The 21,804-nt window shown below is 41.1% G+C and overlaps 1 protein-coding gene across 2 annotated transcripts in view; it reads right to left on the bottom strand.

Annotated features, from left to right (window-relative positions):
• The window catches only part of LCP1 (lymphocyte cytosolic protein 1), a 55,530-nt gene extending 45,666 nt beyond the window's left edge, over positions 1-9,864 (bottom strand). The window contains exon 1 of one of the 2 annotated variants that reach the window (XM_073795210.1): positions 9,761-9,864. The gene's annotated coding sequence lies outside the window, so the exon portion shown is untranslated. The remainder of the gene's footprint in view (positions 1-9,760) is intronic. The other variant, XM_019936554.3, reaches the window with a different exon arrangement.
• Positions 9,865-21,804: the final 11,940 nt, after the last annotated feature.

Raw genomic sequence — 21,804 nt, 5'->3', positions numbered from 1 at the left:
TGGTTAAAATAGTATGTTTTATATTATGCGACTTTTACCACAATAAAAAAACATGAAAAAAAAGAAGTCTACTATCACCTTCTTTGAGGAGTTTAACAATAATATTCTTGTGTACGTACTTATCATATCCCTCCCACTGAAATATACAAAAAACAGAACAAGGCAAGTGGGTGCGTCAAGTTCATATGAAACCACTTTGCAGGAAAGATGACTTTGCAAGTGTCCCTTGGCAGTCTCTGAACTAGGCTGGGGATGCCCCCTGGTCCCCACCCTCCAGCCACCAGAGGGTTCTGGCTGAGGTAACAAAACCTGGGGCCGGGCAGTTTCTGTAAACCCTGCTGGCCGCCGCTGATGCTCAGGTCTCTCTACCTAAGTGTACAGTGTCTGACTTGGAGCTGAGTCCTGCTGGGAGGAAAGGGGCTGTGGTGTGCAGACAGAGCAGGACGGAAAGGAGGGTAAAATCAGCTGAGATGCACAAACTCAATGTACCAGGAACACACAGGAAAGAATTAGGAATAGGTGTTAGAGTTCACTTGAATGTAATTTGCATATCATTATCTGGACGATGAAATTCATCCTCCGGTAATTCTAAGTGTCCACCACTAGGCGGATTCATATATTTATTTGTACGTTTCTTCTTTCACTAAACACCCACCAAGTAAATACCTACTCTACGCTAGGTCGTGGGTTAGATGGTGGCGACGCAGACATAAGATGTGGTCCTGGCCTGTTTAGCAGGGGAGAGAGACACCCGTCACTAGAATACAGGGGGACTTTTTAGATCCCCCACAGGAATGGGGAAAACAGCTCTCCCCTGGGGAGCCACGCGTGGTGCCCCGGGGAGAAGTGACATGTGACCTGGGTTTCCACAGATGAAGAGGAGAGAGCTTAAAGGTCTTTTCCTTATTCATGTAGAATGATGAACCCATATTCTCTCCACAGGAAGTTTATCTATGTTGGAGCCAGAGAAAACAATAGCTAAAGGACAAATGGAAGACGAACTAATGTTTACTGAGTGGTTACCCAGTGCTGAATGTTTTATAGGCGTTACCACATTTAATTCCACCACAACTCTATGGGGCATTATGACGATTTCCTCTTTATAGATGAGGGAACTGAGATTTAAGTAACTGGCCCAGGGTTACATTGCTCTGAATTGGGGAAGCCTCAGACATTATGGCCCTGCCGCGCGAGAAAACGGGAAAATGGGGGTTCTGAAAAGTGAAGTTGTTCCCCAAAGTCTCAGAGTGAGTCAGTGACTCGTCAGAAAAGACGAGTAGAGCCTCCGGAAGCTTAGTTTGGTGCAACCAAAGTACGGGAAAAACACAAGTCAATGAACATTTAAACAACTTAAAGGTTAAAAAAAATCCCTGAGATGCACCGTCCATGAAATGTACTTCACATCTTCAATACGTGGATGGAGGGAACGAGGGGAGGAGTTTCTTCCACTCGTTTTAAGAACAGCACAGGCTTAGTTTACAGCTTCACCTGTGCTAGAACACGACCCACTTTCTCCCAGTCTAAGCAAGTGTGAAAAGGCAACATAGGCGTCTCACAAACCTCATCTGTACGTTAACGATCTTATCTTCCTTCATGAAATTAAGCTTGCTATATACATAAAAAAGAATGAACTAGGAAGCGACAAGGCACGGCGAAAAGATGCTGGATTTTCTGATGCAACCGTTTCTTGCTGTGTGCTTGAATACACGTTACTTAAAATTTCTGAGCCTCAGTTTCTTCATATGTACAAAGGGGATATTAATAATGCAATCACGGTGCTCACTCCACAAGAGGTGTGTTAGAATGAAATTAGATAAAGTGTTTAAATTGTATACAATAGTGCTTGGCGAAGGAAGGAAGGAAGGGAAGGAGGGAGGGAGGGAGGGAAGAAGGAAGGAAGGAGAAAATAAAAAAAAACAGAACTTTTACAAAATTATCTTGGGGAACAAACCCAATTTCCACTATAGACTATATGAAATATTATCTAGAGTCACTGTCTAAAATTCACACTTAATTGTATGTATGTCACATGTGTGGATAGGTGTAAATCTAGATTTCACACCTACGCTTTATCTTCAAATGATCTTAGCTTGGTTGCTCTGGCGCTTGTACCACATCTCTCCTCCAGAGTCCTTGAAGGCAGTTTCAAAAGCAATTGCGGAATTAGAAGATGATACCAGCTAGAAGCCAACAGCATCGGTATTGGCTGATCTCATGCTGAGCGGTCAAGGGGCTCTGGGCTTAGTCTTGCCTGAAATACTTATCGTGGAAAGTACCTTCTGACAGTTGAGGAAGTGTGGCCAGAGTGGGAAAATGTACAGCAATCTTAAGAAAAGCCCACACATCCATTGTGAGACATGAAATGAAAAAGGATCTTGGGCATCTGTGATGAAGACCATTGGGCTATGTCTCTCCTCCCTCTCAGGTACACCAGTGCCTGGGGACTGAGTCTGTTGGCCACTTCTCTGCCTCTATCTCTTACCCACTCCGGAATTCTCCAGGCACTTTCTCTGCTGTGGTTTGAGCTGATGGAAAGACACCAAGACAACATGCAGCTGACATCTGTATACCAGCAATGACAACAGAAGCTTCTCTTTAGTCTCAATAATGTGACCTCATTTTCTATGGGCTCCTTGGGGTAGTTCTTTTAGAATTTCTAAGGACCAGCTCATTCTCATTAAAAAAAAAAAAAAAAAAACAAGCAGTTACAGATAAACTGAGGCAGGAATTTGTATTCATTTGATAGACTAGATTTATCTACACTTTCTTGGAAGCCACAGTTTGGTGGGCAAATATTTACCAATACCAATTTACTAATGGGATATGCTATGACATTTCTTTTGTCAAAATTTTAAATAACTAAATAGCGTAAACGCTTCATAATCCTTAAGAACTCTGTACCATACTATCCTCAAGCATTCATTTGTTTGGTATAGCAGCAGACCCATCAAAGGCAGAGTTGGGATCTCCGCCTGATGGAAAATTAGGACTAATCATTGAATATTCAACCACAGAAAGGAATATTTAGACTTATTAGAAAGTAGCCAGTGGACCATGTTAGAAAATACAATGCAATGAAAACAGACATGGTTTACATGTTTAAGAAACTGTGAATATTAAAGTGGAAAAGAGGCAAGGTGTGAATCTCGGCTCTGACGAGCTCTGTAACCTTGGACTTAAGCCTCCCTGAACCTCAGTTTGATCATCTGTTCTAAGAAGATGAGAACATCAACCCCAGGCAGCTTTTGTGTGGAAATATAAGTGCGAATATATGTCAAGAGCTTAGCACAATGCCTAGCAAATAGTGAGGGCTCAGTAAGCCAGCAGCGATGGTGAGCATAGCAGAGGGAGATATACACACAGACTGATGAAATGGGGCAACGGAAGGGGAGATGGACCCAAGAGCAGATCCAGCGGATAGACAGCACTTTTCCCTATTTCAGAGATGAGGGGACTGAGCGTCAGGGGGCTTAAGACACTTGCTTGGGCTCCACAATTAGTAAAAGGCTAGAAAAGGAATCCAAATTTGCCTCCAAATTTGCTCTTTTCTTTAGACCAGACCTGTTTGTCTCGTGCACAGAAACTGCAGCCACTCAGACTCACAAGCTTTAAAAACTGACATTATATATAATATTTAATACATTTTATATTATATACATTATATTCAATCACCAGACAGATTAAGAGTCCCAACTGTCTTCCTCTGTGGTCACAGGAAAGAAACAGAGCATCAGGGAGATTTTGATGAAAAATCTCAACTTGAAAGACAATGAGGGAAGGGAAAAAATCTGAAAAAAGTCATCAAAGGTGCCCATGATATTCCATCTTTCCAAAGAGAAAAAATTTAATGTTATAAAGCATTGGAAATGAAGGGAAAGTTCATTTACATCTTTTTTTTTTTTTTTTTTTTTTTTTTTTGCGGTACGCGGGCCTCTCACTGTTGTGGCCTTTCCCGTTGCGGAGCACAGGCTCCGGACGCGCAGGCTCAGCGGCCATGGCTCACGGGCCCAGCCGCTCCGCTCCGCTGCATGTGGGATCCTCCCGGACCGGGGCTCGCACCCGTGTCCCCTGCATCGGCAGGCAGACTCTCAACTACTGCGCCACCAGGGAAGCCCCACTTACATCTTTGAGATGAAGAAAAAGGGGCTCAATAATGCAAAACTGCATACACGTTCCTCATTTTTTCTTACTTTCTCTTTGCATCTATTATGTAGCTTTCTCCATAAGGAATGTATTTTCCACTCTTCTTTCTTAATCACATGGCCTCCTGGTGAAGGGAATGTGAGCCCATGACATCAAGGATCCACATTTTAAAATGTGACACCGGAGGTTAACGAAGATGCAGTTCTAATTCTAAACTTTGCCTGAGGAACGGTGAAAAGGCAGAGGATGCAAATTTTATACAGATGCACTTGTGCGCCTCTTTACTTCATTCATTCAGATACACAGTTTGGATAAATACTGGAGACAACTACCAGACTGAGGAATCAAAATGCAGGGTATTATTTAATTGTAAAGTAATTAGTCCATTCATTCACTTCCCTCTTGAAAGTGCAACCAGAGAAAAAGGGAAAAGAAATGATCTTAGAGACTGCAATTCACACGCCGCATTAATTTGCCGGCCAAATTTGACATCTTGGCTTTTCTGCCTGTGGAGAATGTAATCTCTTTTCCATTTTAGCTCAGCCAGTCGAGAGGATGTGTGTGTGTGTCACTGTGTGTGTGTGTGTGTGTGTGTGTGTGTGTGTGTGTGTGTGTGTGAAAGAGAGAGACAGAGAGGTGGGGGGAGAGAGGGAGAGAGAAAGAGAGAGAGAGAGGGAGACACACAGACAGACAAAGAGATGGAGAGAGCATGCAAGTGTGTCCATCTGTCCGTGGAACTGGTGCTAGACTAAAACAAGAATCAATGCTGCAACCACAAAACTGTGGCTTTCTTTGCAAGTTCCTCAATTTAGTATCTTAGCTTTTCCTTCTGCCAGAAAAAACAACGGACTATATTTGAGAAACAAGCCTCCTTATAACTTAAGGTGGGGCTGAGGCAGGCGTGGCTCTGAAGTTGAGCAAAACTTATTTTAACTCAGTAAGTGGGTCACTTTTTACCTCTATTCTTCAGCTCACAATTAAAACAATCTTTCATTCTTTCACATTTTTTAGGACACTTATATTTGGCCATTACTATGTAATTATAGATATGTGTGCTTGGGTATAAATACTAAATTGTTTAATTTATTCATGTCTATCAATCACAACAGTTAGAAAATGGGAATGCCACTTGACTCAAGTATTCTAATCTTCTATGACTGAGAACTTTTCAAAGCTTTTGAGGGTAGAGATCATGTTTTGTGACCTATACACAGGTCTATAAGTTGGTAAAAACCAAATAGTCAAGTGCAGAGGAGCTGAGTAAATACTGATGATGATGATGTTGACAAAGAATAGTCTTTAATAAAAGCAATTAATGATACAGATGCATTTATTTAGGATAAATTATTATTATCTGCGTGCAACTCAAGGCCTAGGTACAAATAAGCACCATGGCCTGCTGCCTGTTTATGCCAGGAGGTTTCCCCTGGAATTCAGTAGTTAATATAAAATTAATTCAATTGTAGAAAATTAAAGTAATGAAATACTTGAATGGATTAACTTGCCTTCCAACATGAAGATAACACCAATACCTACCTCACAGGATTGTTGTGATGACTCAATGCATTAATACGGTCAAAACGCTTAGAAAAACACTCAATCCAAAACAGTAGTATAGAAGGCTAAGCTGTCATTATTAGGATGATGAATGGAAATTCTTTGTTCCCCATCTGCTGCTTACAGTACCTTACAAGATGGAGTGACTATGAAATTGCTGGGAAAACTGATGTAATGACTGAAATTGACAAACAAAACAACGGGAACAGTCAACAGCATAAGGAAGTTCAATCAGGAGGCAACTGAGGAAAGCAACGGGGAATTGCCATCTGGGGAGCCCAGTGGTCACAGCAGCTGTAGGGAGATGCTCCTAGAAGATGAATATCTGATTGGGTGGTAACTTCTTATACTTCAAAATGAAAACAATGTGAAACATGAACTCTTTTAAGAAGTGCATTGCCATCTGGTAAAATAGGGAAACTTGAAACTCTTGGAGTCTGCTGACACTGATTAGTTTTATATTTTGGTGGACTCTAATTCTAATTTTTATTTCTGCAGGGTTCATACGCAGATGGAATAGAATCATTTCATTTGATGATATCTGTGAGTTGGAAAACTAGCAAACAAAAAATATCCTAAGGAGACAATTACATGAATCTAAATAATGTCACTTTGCTATAAAATCTATTAGTCATACAGTCATCAGACTTTATAATTTTACTTTATAAATTTTTGACTCTTCGTAAATATAACCTTAGGAGAAAAGTTCTTATTTTTATTTTACCTAACCTGATTTTAGAATTCGTTTGCTATCTCCCCCATATACGCAGAGGAGCCTTCACTTTTTTGGCAACAAGGAGACGTTGACTTGAGAATTTTCTGAGAAGAGTGCAAAATGAATAAATAAAAGTTAATGGTATCTGTTCCTGTGCTCTTGGTCATCCAATATGCTTATTATCAGGTACATAATTTTGGTAAGGGTAGCTAAGTTTTAGCTCAATTAATGTATTTAAACTAAAACAATAAGATTAATTTTGCCTGCTGGCTGTGGTCACTGGACAATTCCTTAAATGCCTTGAAGTCAATGTCTATTTAGTGCTTTGAGACTAAAATGAAGAATAGTGCTTTGACAAAAAGGAAGCATGTTAGAAAGCAAAATACTGTAATGGTGTTATATCTCCGTTCATAGCAGTCACTGGGGGAACTCAGTAAATATTAGGTTAACAAGTGAAATTAAAAAAAGACTTCTCTGCGTATCTAAGGAACTGAGAAAAAATTCCATAAATATCACGAGCACCTACTACCTGCCAGGAGAGACAGAGAAGGAGCTCAGGCTGTCAGCAAATTAAGCACTTGAAAGGAAAGCAATATGATTACTGCTCTACTTACTCTAAACTCAAAGCATTAAACAAACACACACAGAAGAATCGGTAGAGGCAAGAACCACTAGGAAAGCCCTGCAAAAGGACAGGTTTCTTGAAATAAGCCTTAAAAAGTGACCAGAAGTTTCACAGATAAAGAAGAAAGCACTTGGAAAGGCAGTTGGAGTGAAAAGGAGTGAAAGAGCATGGAACTTTCCGGTGGTTTGCGGACTTGTGCACTTGGCATGTGGGTAAGTGGAGGGAGGAGGGGGAGAGGTGGGAGGTGGCAGCTAGAGCAGAAGGAAGTGACAAGAAATAAGGTTGGGAAAGTGGCTGAGGCAGGTTTGTGAAGGCACACAATTCTTGAGTAAAATTATGCATTACTTAAAAGAAAACACTTCATTCTATTATTATATGAAACCCACAGTGATACCTCTTATTTATGAAAAAGTTTCTGGGTTTATTGCAAACTGTTGTCCTCTTTCTTTCTCTCTTCAAATCATGAATGCTAAGATCTCTTCAGTCAGCTTCAGAACGAAAAGCCTATAACGGGGTACATCTGGGAAAAAGATGCTGGTGGGGAAGATAGGCTCTGGAATAGACGGACGCTTACAGAGAGGCAGAATGGAGCCAGAAATCCTGGCTACCTACCGCCCTTGCCCCTCACCCTGTGACCTTGGGCCGTGTCCTTCAACCATCTAAGCCCGTTCCTCATCTCTAAAAGTAGTTGGGAGGATTAAATGAGGTCATGCATGAAGAGTGGCTTACATAGTAAGTACGTATCAATATTAAGTGGTATTACTACTTGTTCTGTCCTAATTTAAATAGATACATTTGAATGAGAAAGTTACTTTGTGGCCTCCCATTCCCCAAAGCGTTCAGCAAAAGAATTAGAAATGGTGTTAAAACACGGAAATTGTTTCCCAGATTACCGATTGTTTCAAGGCACAATTTATGAAGGAGACAAAATTTCAAATGTGACAAAAGAAAGTATCCCTGGGATAGCTAATGAAATGTCCCACCTCAGCAGTGCTTGTTCAAAAGGCAAGACCCAGAAGTTTCTTCCCTGATGTTGCTGGGAGTGAACAAGAATGAAGAGAAATGGGTATCAGGTTGATGCTTTAACAATCTAAACTTGATTCCATTTTTATTTCCTCCCGATGTAAGGAAAATACTGACATACCTTTGCATCCTAATTCATTTTATTCTCATTAATATTTTTACTTAAAATAAGACATAGCATAGTTTTAATCTGTTATTTTTAGGGGTCCAAGTCCTTCTCCCTCAGCTCCACATTTTTGCTAGTTTAAAACTATTCAGGGGGCTTCCCTGGTGGCGCAGTGGTTGAGAGTCCGCCTGCCGATGCAGGGGACACGGGTTCGTGCCCCAGTCCAGGAGGATCCCACGTGCCGCGGAGCGGCTGGGCCCGTGAGCCATGGCCGCTGAGCCTGCGCGTCCGGAGCCTGTGCTCCGCAACGGGAAAGGCCACAACAGTGAGAGGCCCGCATACCGCAAAAAAAAAAAACAAAAACAAAAAAACCTATTCAGGTGAGATGCGTCAAGCAATATTGACGATCACATTTTACAACTTCAGAAATTCACATTTATAGGTAAGCAGTTAACTCCATTGAAATTTGCCTGTGTAGATGTTCTTTAAACCATTTTATTTACTAGAAACCAATTATGATAAATTATGTAAATTCAAAAGCAAGACGTGTGGATAAATCACCTTCGTTTAACGACAGTTTTTTTTTTTTTAAGTTGTCCTGAGGAGGTAATTTTATAAAACAAGTTGCTATACTTGATTAAGAAAAATTGGGTTTTGATAAGTGTGTGGATAAATGAATCCATTTGCAGTCCGGATGGCTTTTATGTTTATCATCTGTCAATGGTACTAAATATTGTTGAATAATGGTAATTAATAAAGGCTGATGCTACAAGTTTCAAAGTCTATGTTTCCATAAAGTTTCTAGAATAAATATCCCATATCAACTTTATAAGAATTTCTATTATAGACTGAAGCCTTTCTTCCATAATTAATGGTCATTTGTATGATCACAGGGATACCAAATAGTTCAGACAATTCTACAAAACAGTACAATTAAGCAACACAAATTGCTTTTATTTTTAGAGAATAAATGGAGAAGAGGCAGCCTCTAATTCCATGTGGTTATTAAGCACACCCATTGAAAACCAGCGGTACCCAAAATCACTCAAATAACCAGTAGCACACTCAGTAACATATGACTCAAGATGTTAGCACATCCTCTAAAGTACTGTAAAGGAGTTTTTTAGAAAAACAGAACCACAGGAGCTAAAGTTAAACTATCCCCATTAGGCCAACGCGCAACAGCATCTAAACGATCAATGTCCACTTTCCTAAGAACATTTGAAAGTAGATCAAATCACAGTAAATAGCCTCCCAGAAATAAAGCAATAGAAATAAATCAGAACACGGTTTGGTTTAAAAAGGAAGCAAACATCATAGTTTTTTTGGGGGGGGGGTGATAACTGCATATAATTGGAGAAGAAGCCACCCCAGAGAGCGGAGGGGAGGGTCCCACTCTGGGCGGCCACGAGATGTGGCTGGAGCTTTGCTGGGCAGTTAAACGGTGCCCTGGCTCATAGCGGACAAGGGCGACAGGTGCTCAGATCTCTAGTCCCCTGGGGGCAAAATCCACAATCCACAGAACCAGAGCCGCCCAACAAGCAAAACATCATAAACACTTAGAAATGACAAAAAGACAAAGGAAATTTACCTGGTAGCAAAACTGTTCTCAGTGGTACTGGTACGTGACCAGAAACTCCCTTCTTTCTGATCTGCAGAACAACTTTGTCAACCCCGGGTGTGTGGTCACAAGGCAGGAAGTGACTAGAATGACAAATCATCAGGCAGGAAAGAAATAGATTTTGTCTTTATAAGGACATTTTTACTTAACGTGTTTTTTTTTTTCTCATGTCCCCTCCCCTGCAAAAATCACCTGACAGGTCACACTGAAATTCAGAAGCCTCTTACCACTTCCTCTTTATGAGCATTTTTCTCTCTCCTTCCCTTTCTTTCCCCTCTAGCTGTCTTGTAGGCATTGGGCTACTTAAACCTGTTGATTTCAGATAACAAGGCAAGGTCAGCCTGCTACCCTGACTTCTTGATCTGCCCCTAATTGCGAACGCAATGCTCTGGTGCCTAGCTACTTACAGCAAAGATAAACAAATTATTCATTTTTAATGAAAGAGCCAAGGGAAGAGGTGGCAGCATCCCTGAAACAAGCTAGAAGGGAGTTCCTTGGGAAAGCCCCACCCCAAGGTGAAACCAAACCCCTCTCGAGAGTCCCTGAACAGTGATCTTATTGGTGCAAACAAAACAAAATGATCTCTTTAAGGGGAAGGGCCCGAAAGGGAAGGTCACCATATTATTTACTCATTCTTTTATTTATAGAGCACCTATGTACTAGGGATCTCTTTAACCCAATTAAAGATTTCAATTATTTAGACGCTTCCTACAAAGAGCACCAGCGGGTCACTTAGGCAGCTGCTATAGTCCAATGCTGCTAAATTCCTTCCTAGAGACCACACTTAGTTTTTGAACGCACATTTTAGAAAATTAGCAAGAGAATTAAAATATCTCAGTTCTATGCCCGAACCCCGAATGCTCGTCCTGAGGGCTAATTCTCATCTTCGAATGGAAGCGCTCAAGCGCTCACAGCCTAACAGAGGATGTGAAGGTTGTATAGTATCCTGAGTAATGTTGACCAAACATTACACATAGTCTGTCTCCGTGTTGCCCAGAGCCTGTGTGCAGCTCCAGCACCCAGCCTGCTATTGAGGAATGAGAATCTGAGGCTCTGCTCCAGCTCTGATGGTGAGTTGAAGATGCTTGATTGTTCAATACGCTTCTGTATTTGCGAGGGGCCTGGGACCCCACCAGTGGGTACTACGGTTGGGGGGCTGCCATTATACTCCTTTTGCTTCTTTGACTTCTCCTCTAGAAAGTTCCTGCTTCCAACCTCAAATATCAGACCAAGCTGTTCTGGTTTCTCTACTTCATTAGTCAGCGGTGTGGCAGTGTCTTGGTCAGAACCCTACAGGGGCCATCTTGTTGGAGAGGGTGGGCAGAAGAATAGGAATAGATGGTGGAGATTCAGTCCATTCTAGAAGTGGTTCACCTCACAGAGAACTGCCAACTTTCTTGTGACTCCCCAGGGAAGACTGAGGGGGTGAATTGGACCCCGTTTTCTCCATTGCATAATTACTCCCAAGTAATTCATTGCAGGGGGTGGGGTTCCAGAGGCACCTAAGTTCTTTCAGGACACCAGAGACACATCCAGGCATCACCGTGACAGGGCTGATCACACGACAAAGCAGCCAAATGCTGGTGGTTTTCACTCTGGGGTGAATACTCATCAGTCAGGACTCTGCAGCAGCACAGATACTGTCTTGATGGTCTGAAGGATGAAAATACGCGAAATACTGTGGATCTCCCTAATTGCATCCCTGTGGTTTCAGGGTGGAATGGAGGTGTGGCAGCAACACTTCATAAAGAAGAACAGAGATTCATTTCGTTTACCTGGGAGGAGAGCAGCAGCATGGCGGCTACTGGTGCCTGGTCACTGGACATCTGAGGAATCTAAAACAAGAGCAAAATACACTTGTGCATGGGTTCAGTAGGTGTTTGAGTGCCTGTCTGGGGGCACTGGTGATTCAGAAATGAGTAAGACACAATCGCTGCTCTTAAGGAGCACACAGTCTGTAGAGGAGAAAAGCATGTAAGTAAATAAATGCCATCTGCTATAAAAAGGGGTGAAAAAGGCAGTGGAACATCGAGGCAGATGCAGATGTGAGCAGAGCTGATGTTTGAAGAGGGTGAAATGTGCGGTTATGCCTAGCAGCTGATTCAAGTCAAAAAAAAAAAAAAGCTCGTTGGATTCCAGTCAACATCTAGATTCCAGGAGATGAAAGCCATTGAATTCTGCTGCCTGCAAACACCCGCCTGAAGGAACCCTCCTCTCTAGCACCCGCCAGCTGTGGTCCCCACCTCAGCCTCCCACCACTGCCTCACCCACATCCTAGACCACTCCCTCCATCGTAATCTCTCTATCTGCCTCAAGTGGCACAAGGCTACCCGGCGGCAGTCAGCTGTTTACGTCTTAGACCAAGGCTTTTTTGGAGAGGAATACTTTATCACTGTCAGTGTTTAGAATTGCTTGTGCATCATGATAATAAACAGCAGACTGATTTTGGTTTTATTATTCTTACGTTCTCTGTAGGTCATGCCCCCCTGATGGCCTACACCCAGAGAGGACCTCTCCCACTTCCTACCCCACCATCCACATGCCTCTACTGCCACCTCTGCCTCTTAAGTGGCCTGTGCTTTGCCTTCCCTCTACCCCTACTGCCCTCCTTACTTTATCCCACCCTGGGTGGCTATGGAGCTCACAGCCTCGATCCCTAAAACCGCATCAGCTGCTACTCCCCGGCTACTGAATGTTGCTGAAGAAAGTCCCAGAAACATAGACTTGAAATGCTATAAATTCAAGCTGTTTGCCTTCAGATTACTTCTTAGAAATGCTTTTATTCAATTTCATTAATTCCTGAGAACAGGTATTCTCAACCTGGGGTCCGTGGACCCCTAACTCTTTATGCATGATTTTGTACGTATGCTTTTTTCTGGGTCCATCATACTATTTATCATGGGATTAAAGAGATCACAGAACCCAAAAGTTAGACATTTATTCCAAACTCTCTCCTCTTGCTTTTATCTCCCTACCAGCCTGCATCCTTTCCTGGCCCAATATTCCTGCCCCTTGTTGATTGAGATGATCCGAGTCATCTGGTGTGAGCTTCCTTCTCTAGCCTCAACTCTCACAAGACCCATCTTTTCAATGGGAATAATAATTGACACTTTTCTCAGAGGGTTAATGTACAGATTAAGTTAAATACTACTTGCAAATTACTTAAAATGATATCTGGCTCAATTTGTATAGTAGTAGTAGCATTTGTAATAATATATAGGCAAAACCTATATGGAAAAAGTTATAAAATTTTATACATGGACATAAAATAATTGACCAAAAAATAGGAAAATATATGGAGAGACATGGCCATTTTCTTGAAAATGTTGAATTTCCCCATTTTAGTCTATTAATTCAATTCATTTCCAATTAAAATGCCAACAGATTTTATGGCCCTTGAAATATTAAATCTAAAATATGTAAGGAAGAATAACTGCATGAGAATAACCAAATACAGTTCTGAAATATATCAAGAAGGGTACTAGGAATTAAAGTATATTACAGAGCTATAGTAGAAATACTACAAAGAGTATGTACTGGTTAAGGGAATGGATCAAAAACAATTCCCTGTGTACGTGTGAACTTGGCATAAGGAAGCATTAAAATAAATGAGGACCAGTTCCTCAATAAATGGGACAACTTGTTTTCTTATGGAATATTAAAAAAATTAAAAGACCCATCTTTTCCTTCTCTTTCACTCTTAAAAGAGAAGGTGTTCTTCTATCTTCTCAAGGTCAATAGTTCCTCATTTTAATCTTAATCTTATATCTTCTACTTACTTAGATACCTTGCTCCATCAATTATCTCATGTTTTTCTAGCATCTTTAATGGCTTATACTCTCCTCACTTCCCCTTCATGCACTGTGGGGATTGTTCAAAGGGGAAAATGCCTCTGCCTCACCCTACTGCCCATCCCCTACCCCTGATATTTGATGGGCAGGGAATGAGAGTAATTAAGGTGAGCACAATCTCCGCCTTGGCAGAATGTCCACTGTATTCAAGGATGCAGACAAGTGACCTCACAGTGGTACTCAGAACCATGACAAAAGCAAAGCTGGGTGCCCGTGAGAACACACAGCATTAACCCAGACTTGGGGTCTGGGGGGCATGCAGGGGGATCATAGCAGAGTGATTAAGAGTAAAGATGCTGGGCCACTTGTCTGGTTATCAAACCTCATCTCTACTATTGTATTAGTTATGTGACCTCGGGCAAATTATTTGATTTCACTGGCGTAAGTTCCCTCATCTAGAAAATGGGGATAAGAACAGTGTCTGTTCTACGCTGTTGTGAGGGTGAGGTCGACTGATACATGTAGAGAACTTGGAAGAGTGTGTGGCACATAGGAAATGCTATATGTGTTAACCAGTCTTGTAATATTTAAACCAGGCTCTGGACTAGACTGTTCACATACATTATTTTATTTATTCTTCACAATAATCCTATGAATTAGGTATTAGTTTTATTTTCTTCCTTCAATTTTTAAAAATTATAGTTTCCAATTCTACACTACTTCTCCACTACAGAATTATACACTGACATCCTTGCTGTGAGATGGCTCAGGACCTCCCACTCAGGCAGGTGGAGGATGCTTCTCCTCCTACCTGAGCTTATTGCAGGCGACTTGCTTGAGCTTTGGAACGTTAGCAGACAGGACACAAACAGAGGTCTTGAATATGCCTACATGATTCAACTTGGTCTCCTGTACTTCTGAGTACATTTACCATGAGAAAATCCCATCTTTGTCCAAAGGGAATGAGGAGATGCATGAAGCCAACCTGAAACTGACCCGCAGCCCAGGCCAACTCCAGCTCACCATGTTCTGAAGCAGAGCCATCCCGGCTGACGCAGGAATCTAGGTTTGTTGTTGTAAACAGTTGAGATTGAAGGTTTTTTACGAGGCAGCAGTATCACAGAAACAGATGACTTGTACTTCCCCTGCCACGACCAGCTATTTAAAACTGTACTCCTACTCCTGTCGTTTCCAATCATCCTCACTCTGTTCTTCCACAGATTTAACACCTTCTAACACACATGTTAAAGATGAAGCTTACTGTCTCCTCCCAAAAATAAGCTCAACTTCGGGCAGGTCTTTACGGCTCTTCGAGCAGCCGCAGTGCCCAGTGATGGGATGGCATGAATGAACGAATGAATGTTTACTGCAATTTTGCTTGACAGAAAAAATATGAAGATAACAGGAGAGGGAATATGTAAACTGTGGTTCAGTACAGTATCCAGAAGTTAAAATGAGTGAATGGAACTAGATTGACTAAGTAAGAGTGAACTTTGAAAATATAAAGTTGGTGTAAAGCAAAAGTTGCGGAATACTACTAATATATTTGTATACATTTTAAAGAACTATTATAGTGTGGTTTATGGATATGTCTGTACCTGTGTGTGTTTATAATAAAAATATGTCTGAGAAATGATAAATACCAATTCAAGAACACGGCTACTCTGGCAAGTTAGGGAGGTAGTGGGAAGGTAGACAGAAGAATTCAACTATGTCCACAGCAAAATGTTGAGATTTGGCAAAAACAAGTGTTGGATACGATAGTGTTGATTATGATATTCTCTTTCATCATGTTTTAAATACTATCCATTTAAATTTAAAAGTTAATTTCTTGATTAATAATATATGCACATGGCTCAAAATTCAAAAGATGCAATGAATTATTTAGTAAAAATATTATCTTCCAGCCCTATCCTCTGGCAACCCATTTCCCCTTTATTTTTTTAATAATGGCTGTATTGAGATATGATTCACATACCATAAAACTCACCTTTTAAAAGTGAAATTTAGTGCTTTTAGTATACTGACAGAGTTGGGCAACCATCATACTATGTAATTCCAGGACATTTTCATCACCCCCCAAAAGAAAGCACCAGCAGTTACTCTCCATTTGACCCCCAACCTCCCAAACCCTCAGCCACTATTGTAATTTTTGTCCCTACAGATTTCTTGTTATGGACATATCCTATGAATGGAACTGGACAATATGTGGTCTTTAGTGTCTAGCTTCTTTTACTTAGCAGAAGGTTTTTAAGGCTCGTTCATGTTGTAACATGGATGAGTACTTCATTCCTTCCTATGGGAGAATAATAGCCACTCTACAGATACACCACATTTTATGTATCCATTCATTAACAGATAAACATCTGAGTTGTTTCCACCATTTGGATATTATGAATAACGTTGCTGTGGGCATTCGTGCACACACTTTGTGTGGACATACATTTGAATTTTTTAATAAAGTAATACATGTGCATCGTTTTAGAAGTCAAACATTACCTCCAGGTTTATAATGAAACACTGGTCTCCTGACACATTCCTTTTCTACCTCTGATTCCTATTCCCCAGAAACAATTATTTTCAACAGTTTAGCTATTTCTTCTGCTACTTCATATTTCTAGAGGCTATGTTTATGTCTTGATTGTTCAGGTTCAATTCTTTTTTAACTTCTTACTTGGGAGTGGAAGATTTGACCCTCTCCCTCCCCCAGTGTGTACACACCAGCCTTCCCACCATCCTCTAAAACAGGTTATAATACCTTTAAACCAACGTGCAGTTTTGACAATGACTATGTAAATACTCATAGCTGAGTTATGTAGAGCAAAATGTTTATATTTCCTTTTTCGTATCTTGCTTTTTTCATTTGTTAGGTTTCTACGTGCACATTAGTAATCCTGTACCAAACTCTCCAACAGAGCTAAAACGCAATTTGAAAAACCAGGAAATGAATCCATTCCTCTCTTTTCCTCCTGGAGAGGTCCTTCCCAGAGTCCTCCATCCTGCTGCCTGGTCCTGCTTTCCAGCTGCCATCTAGAAGCTTCCCTTCACCATCATCCTGGGAATCCCCTTCTCCCTGTGGGTTGGATCTTCTGTTTCTGGACCACAGACCTTCCACTTTCTTGGTCTACTTCCTTGTCTTAACAAGCATATCCTCCAGTAGATTCCTGAGAAAGACTGCATGGGACAGAAGCTTCTTGAGACGTTTTATAGCTGAAAACATACATAGTCTACCTTCATTCTTGGAAGTCCACACCACCATTTTCTTTCAAAATTCTGAAGAAATTGTTCCAGTGTTGTTGTTGAGAGATCTGCTGACCTTATGGTTCTGACTTATGGTCCCTTGCATGTCACTTTTTCTTTCTGGAAATATTTAGGGTTTTTACTATATGCCTGACATTCCAAAATTTTATGATATGTCTTAAAGTGGGCCTGTTTCCATCCACTGTGCTAGGGACTCAGTGGTCTCTTAATTTGGAAATTCAAAGATTTAAGTTCTGATAAGTTTTCTCTCCCTTTTTCTCTCTTATTCCCTTTCCTTACTTTTTTTATGTTCTTTTTCCTTGAGATTAGATTTATTGGATGTTGGGCTTCCCAAACTGATCTTCTAATTTTCTGCCTCTTGACCTTCCTGTTCTACTGTCAGGGAAGTGTTTTAACCTTTTCTTCAAAACTTCTATTGAACATTTTATTTCTTTTATCATTTTTTAAAATAACTCAAAGCTCTTTCTTTTCCTATGAATCTCCCTTTTTTATAGCAAGGTAGGGGTCAGGATGGGGTTAGGAACGTCTTGTGCTCCTTATATAAGCTTTCTACCAATGCTTCTGTTTGATAGCTCTATCCTGCACCCCTGCCTTCAAAGACACATGGTATCTCAGAGGTCTGAGCTTTGCTGAGAGTCTATGGTGGGCTTTGAATTGCTTCGTGTTGCCTTCCTTCATTACAGGTTTGGGGTCCAGCTTGGGCACTTTCCACAGTCCACCTATTTAATGGCCTCCAACATTCTGCTGACGTTGCTCGTCCACTGTTGCCTCATTTGACATTAGTCTCTCCTGCGAGACTGGGAATCCCATGAGGCCAAGGGCTGTGTTTGTTTTGTTAACTTCTAAATACTATACCTGGCATTTTGAAAAGATGTGTTGAATAAATAAATGAAGAGGACTAAGCTGAGACTTGAAGGATGAGATGGAATGGAAAGGCAGAAATGTACTCTGACCGCAAGGGACTGGCATGTGCAGAAGATCGTAGGTGACAGAAAGCAAGGAACATCTAGAACCTGATACAGCTGAGCACTCCTGCAGTGCAAGGCAGCTGGGGATGGGGGTGGGGTGGGGGGGAGGATGCAAAGAAAGAGGAAAGGCTGGAGAATGCAGCAGAGACCAGGTGGTGGTGGGTCTTCTAGCTGTGTTAAGCACTTTGGGCTTTACCCAGCAAGCAATGGGGAGCTCTTTTAGGGTCTGTATTAGTGCGCTAGGGCTGCTGTAACAGAGTGCCAGAGATTGGGTAGTTTAAAATAACAGAAACGTATGGTCTCATAGTTCTGGAGGCTAGAAGTCCGAAATCAAGATGGCAGCAGGGTTGGTTCCTTCTGAGGGCTGTGAGGGACAATCTGTTCCATGCCCTTCTCCCAGCTTCTGGTGGTTGCTGGCAAAATGAAAAAATGGGATTCTTTGTTGAAAAATGATTAAGAATTTTCAGACCCTGACAGCCAAGTGCAGAGCCCTTCTGAGCACAGGGCCCCATGTGGCAAATGCCACACGCCCACGGAGGAGCCCCCAGTCAAGAATCCTTCCTTGACCATCAATCTAGTCCTTCTTCTCCTCCTAAAACCTACAGTGTTTGTTTATAAGCTATTCTTTACATTGACTGCATGCTACCTTTCTTTGTCAGTTAATCTCTATGACTAGCTATCTATGTGTTTGCAGCATCTTTGTTCATTCATCAAGCTCTTATTAGGAACATACTATGTTCCAAGCCCTCAGAAAACAAACCCAAAAGATTCAGTCTCATAAACTCGAGGAGTTCACAATCTGGGAGGTTACCCAACGCACTCACAATTATCATCCCCTGTGACAAACACTGTGATAGAGAGATGCTTAATGTACCAATGACAGGGGAGTGGGGAAGCAGGCAGGAAGGCGTCTTAGAAGATGTGTAGCTGAACCTCCAAAATGCTTAGAAGCTCGTCAGGCAAAGGATGGGAAAGAGAGCGATAAAGGGCGTTTCAGATAGAGGGACCAGCATATGTACAGTGTGGTCATCTCCCAACTAAAATGTCAGCTTCTGGAGGACAGGAATTGCACCCTCTCCTACCACCTAACACAATTCATTGCTCACAGTACAAATTCAATAAATATTTGGTTAGTTGAGAAGGCAAATTGATTCTATGAACAATATGGCATTTAAAGGTTAAACCAAAGAGCAAAGGCAATTAGATGTTTTAAATAGACCTCTAAAATTCACTAAGCATGATAGTTCTCCCAGAGAATTTATATATGCGGCTGCCATAGAAAGACTGACTTTCACACATGTTTAATGCTAATTTTACTTTCCCTTTCTGATAATGGTGCAATGAAAGCTAATTATAGCTATTATTGCCAGATAGATTATAAAAGGAAGAGGGCTGTTCATAGCTGCAAATTTTATTTTCACAAAATGTCAAGTACATAAAAATGTTATCTCTGCAATATTTCTAAGTATTAAAAATTTGAATCCAGCACGGTATGTGGTCCATGACCATTTCAGAAGTAGAGCATCTGCACATCTTTGGTTTATAACAACTCCCTAGATATTCACTGACATTTAATAACCCATTTGCACTAACAGAGTCATTAAAACAGACGCAGGCTGAAATGTACGCTACTTACATTCAACTTCAAATGTACGCTACTTACATTCAACTTACACTGGAAATACAGTATTTTCTCAACTTTTGTAAATAGATACGCTGCTGCTGCAGCTGAGACCATGTTTGAGACACTCCCAACCACCAAGAATACAAATACAAGGACAATGATTTTTAAATAAGCATATAGAAACCAATAAAAGAAAAAGAGTGTGCATCTAGTATTAAAATGGAAAGTCATGAGCCTTTTAACAACGCAAACCTAAAAATAATAAAAATTTAAAAACTAATAAGAAAACTCTTTGAGGATGGTACACAGGAAAAGCAAAAGACCTGAAATTAAAAATTTTAGAGACAAATCCTGATTCCAGCATACGCTAACAGATCTTGAGTGAGGCATTTTCCCTTTCCTTAGCTGAACTTACATGTACATTAGAGAAAATACCACCTATATCATAGGGTTACTTTGAAAATTAAACGAGATGATATATGCTAACACACCCAACACTGTGGTCCTAGTTAGTGCCAAATTTTAGTTGAATCTGAATTTTTAAATTGTGATTTATATAAAATACCTAAATATTTCATTATATTGATTCAAATTCATTCCATCAATCAATCTTGTTTTTTAGTAAGATTCAATCGGAATTGATTTTACATCTACTACTGCCCTGAGCTGGGGGCCGTAATGCATCACATTGAATACCTCCAACAAACCCATGATATAAGTGGCATTTACTCTATTCTAAAGTAAAGAAACTGAGGCCCAGATGAAAAGATTTTGTCTTTTCCGTTTATCTGCAGCTGCAATATGAAAATATTTCTGGTCAAGTTCTCCATTCTTTAAATAGAGAGATGAATCAGCCGCTAGTTCTCTGCGTATTAGGCCAAAGGATAGTCAGCAGAGTTTCAGTGAATTCATATGACACAGTTTCCAGATTTCACTCACTCACTCATTAAGCAAGTATTTACTGTGTACAGTGAAGTGCCAAGGAAGACACAAAGCAGACCCAGGTAAAGAGCATCTTCGGAAACATACACAATAGAAAGTAAAACAGTGAAATAGATGACTTTAGATTAGTCTGGTGGCAGAGAAATGGGATGGATGGGAAATGACTGGAAACAGGCAGAAGGGTTAGGAAGCCATGGCTACTGACAAGGTATGAGGCAGTAACTGCCGGGTCTAGACGGTGGCAGTGGGCACCTAAGAGATGTTTCTGAGGCTAACTGTCTATAGAAAATAAATGAGAAGATGAGTCAAGGATGACTTTGAGGTCAGTCAGCTGCGGGAAGAGTGATCTCCCGGATGGAAATGTGGCACTTAGGGAGGAAAAGGATGAACTCCACGTGACCACAATGAGGTTAGGGCCACACGGAAAAGGCTCAGGAGAGCTCAGCTGTGCAAAATGCAAGCTGTGTGACTGGAGGGTGAGGCTAGATCAAGGCAGAAGATACAGATCCAAGCCTCATCGCCATGGAGATAACTAAAACCATGGGATGGAGTCAACTCTCTAGGAGGGGGAAGCGCTTAGAAGCATGTGAGCAGAAGTTCGAGGACTGACATCTAACATTAAGAGAGGGAGAAAGAAGAAGGGCCAATTTGATCAATTTTGGGCATGTACTGGAATATATTTAGATAATATTATTTTAGCATTCATATTATTTTAAATTAGATGAGCTAATAAAGGACTATATTTTATTCCTGTTTTTCTGTGCCCAGTAAAGGTTAAGTATCAACAAAAGAGAAGGCACATACACTTTCAATTCTGTCCATTTTGAGAAGAATCATATTCAGGGAAAGGAAATCATGGCTGAAAATGAAGTCCCTTCAACCAAATGGGAATATTTAGAATCCATTTCCATTTACACCAACGTGTAACACCTGTTTCCATCAGCAAGCCCCTGAAAGTGCCCAGCTTCTGCCTTCAGTGATCCCAACATCCAAATTCATTCACTATTTTCCTCATTCATCCTACTTTCTGCAAGGTGCTTAGCCAGACACTGAGAGGACAGTGATGGATAAGACGGACACACTCTCTGTTCTTGGGTAGTTCATAGTCTAGTGCACAATTCCTATCCTGCCTCTTTGCTTCTAATCCAAAGCAATCAGGATTGAACTTCAGTGACACTTCCCATTGTCCTCTGGCCACGTACTTCTTCTTCTTTATTTTTTAAAATTTATTTATTTATTTTTGGCTGCGTTGGATCTTCATTGCTGCGCGTGGGCTTTCTCTAGTTGGGGTGAGCAGGGGCTACTCTTGGTTGTGGTGCGCGGGCTTCTCATTGAGGTGGCTTCTCTTGTTGCGGAGCACAGGCTCTAGGCACGTGGGCTTCGGTAGTTGTGGTGCATGGGCTCAGTTGCTCCACGGCATGTGGGATG

This window comes from Tursiops truncatus, chromosome 18 (assembly GCF_011762595.2).
Source record: "Tursiops truncatus isolate mTurTru1 chromosome 18, mTurTru1.mat.Y, whole genome shotgun sequence".
NCBI classification, from domain to species: domain Eukaryota; kingdom Metazoa; phylum Chordata; class Mammalia; order Artiodactyla; family Delphinidae; genus Tursiops; species Tursiops truncatus.
Note: the sequence above shows the minus strand (reverse complement) of the source record. Positions and strands in the feature narration are given on the sequence as shown.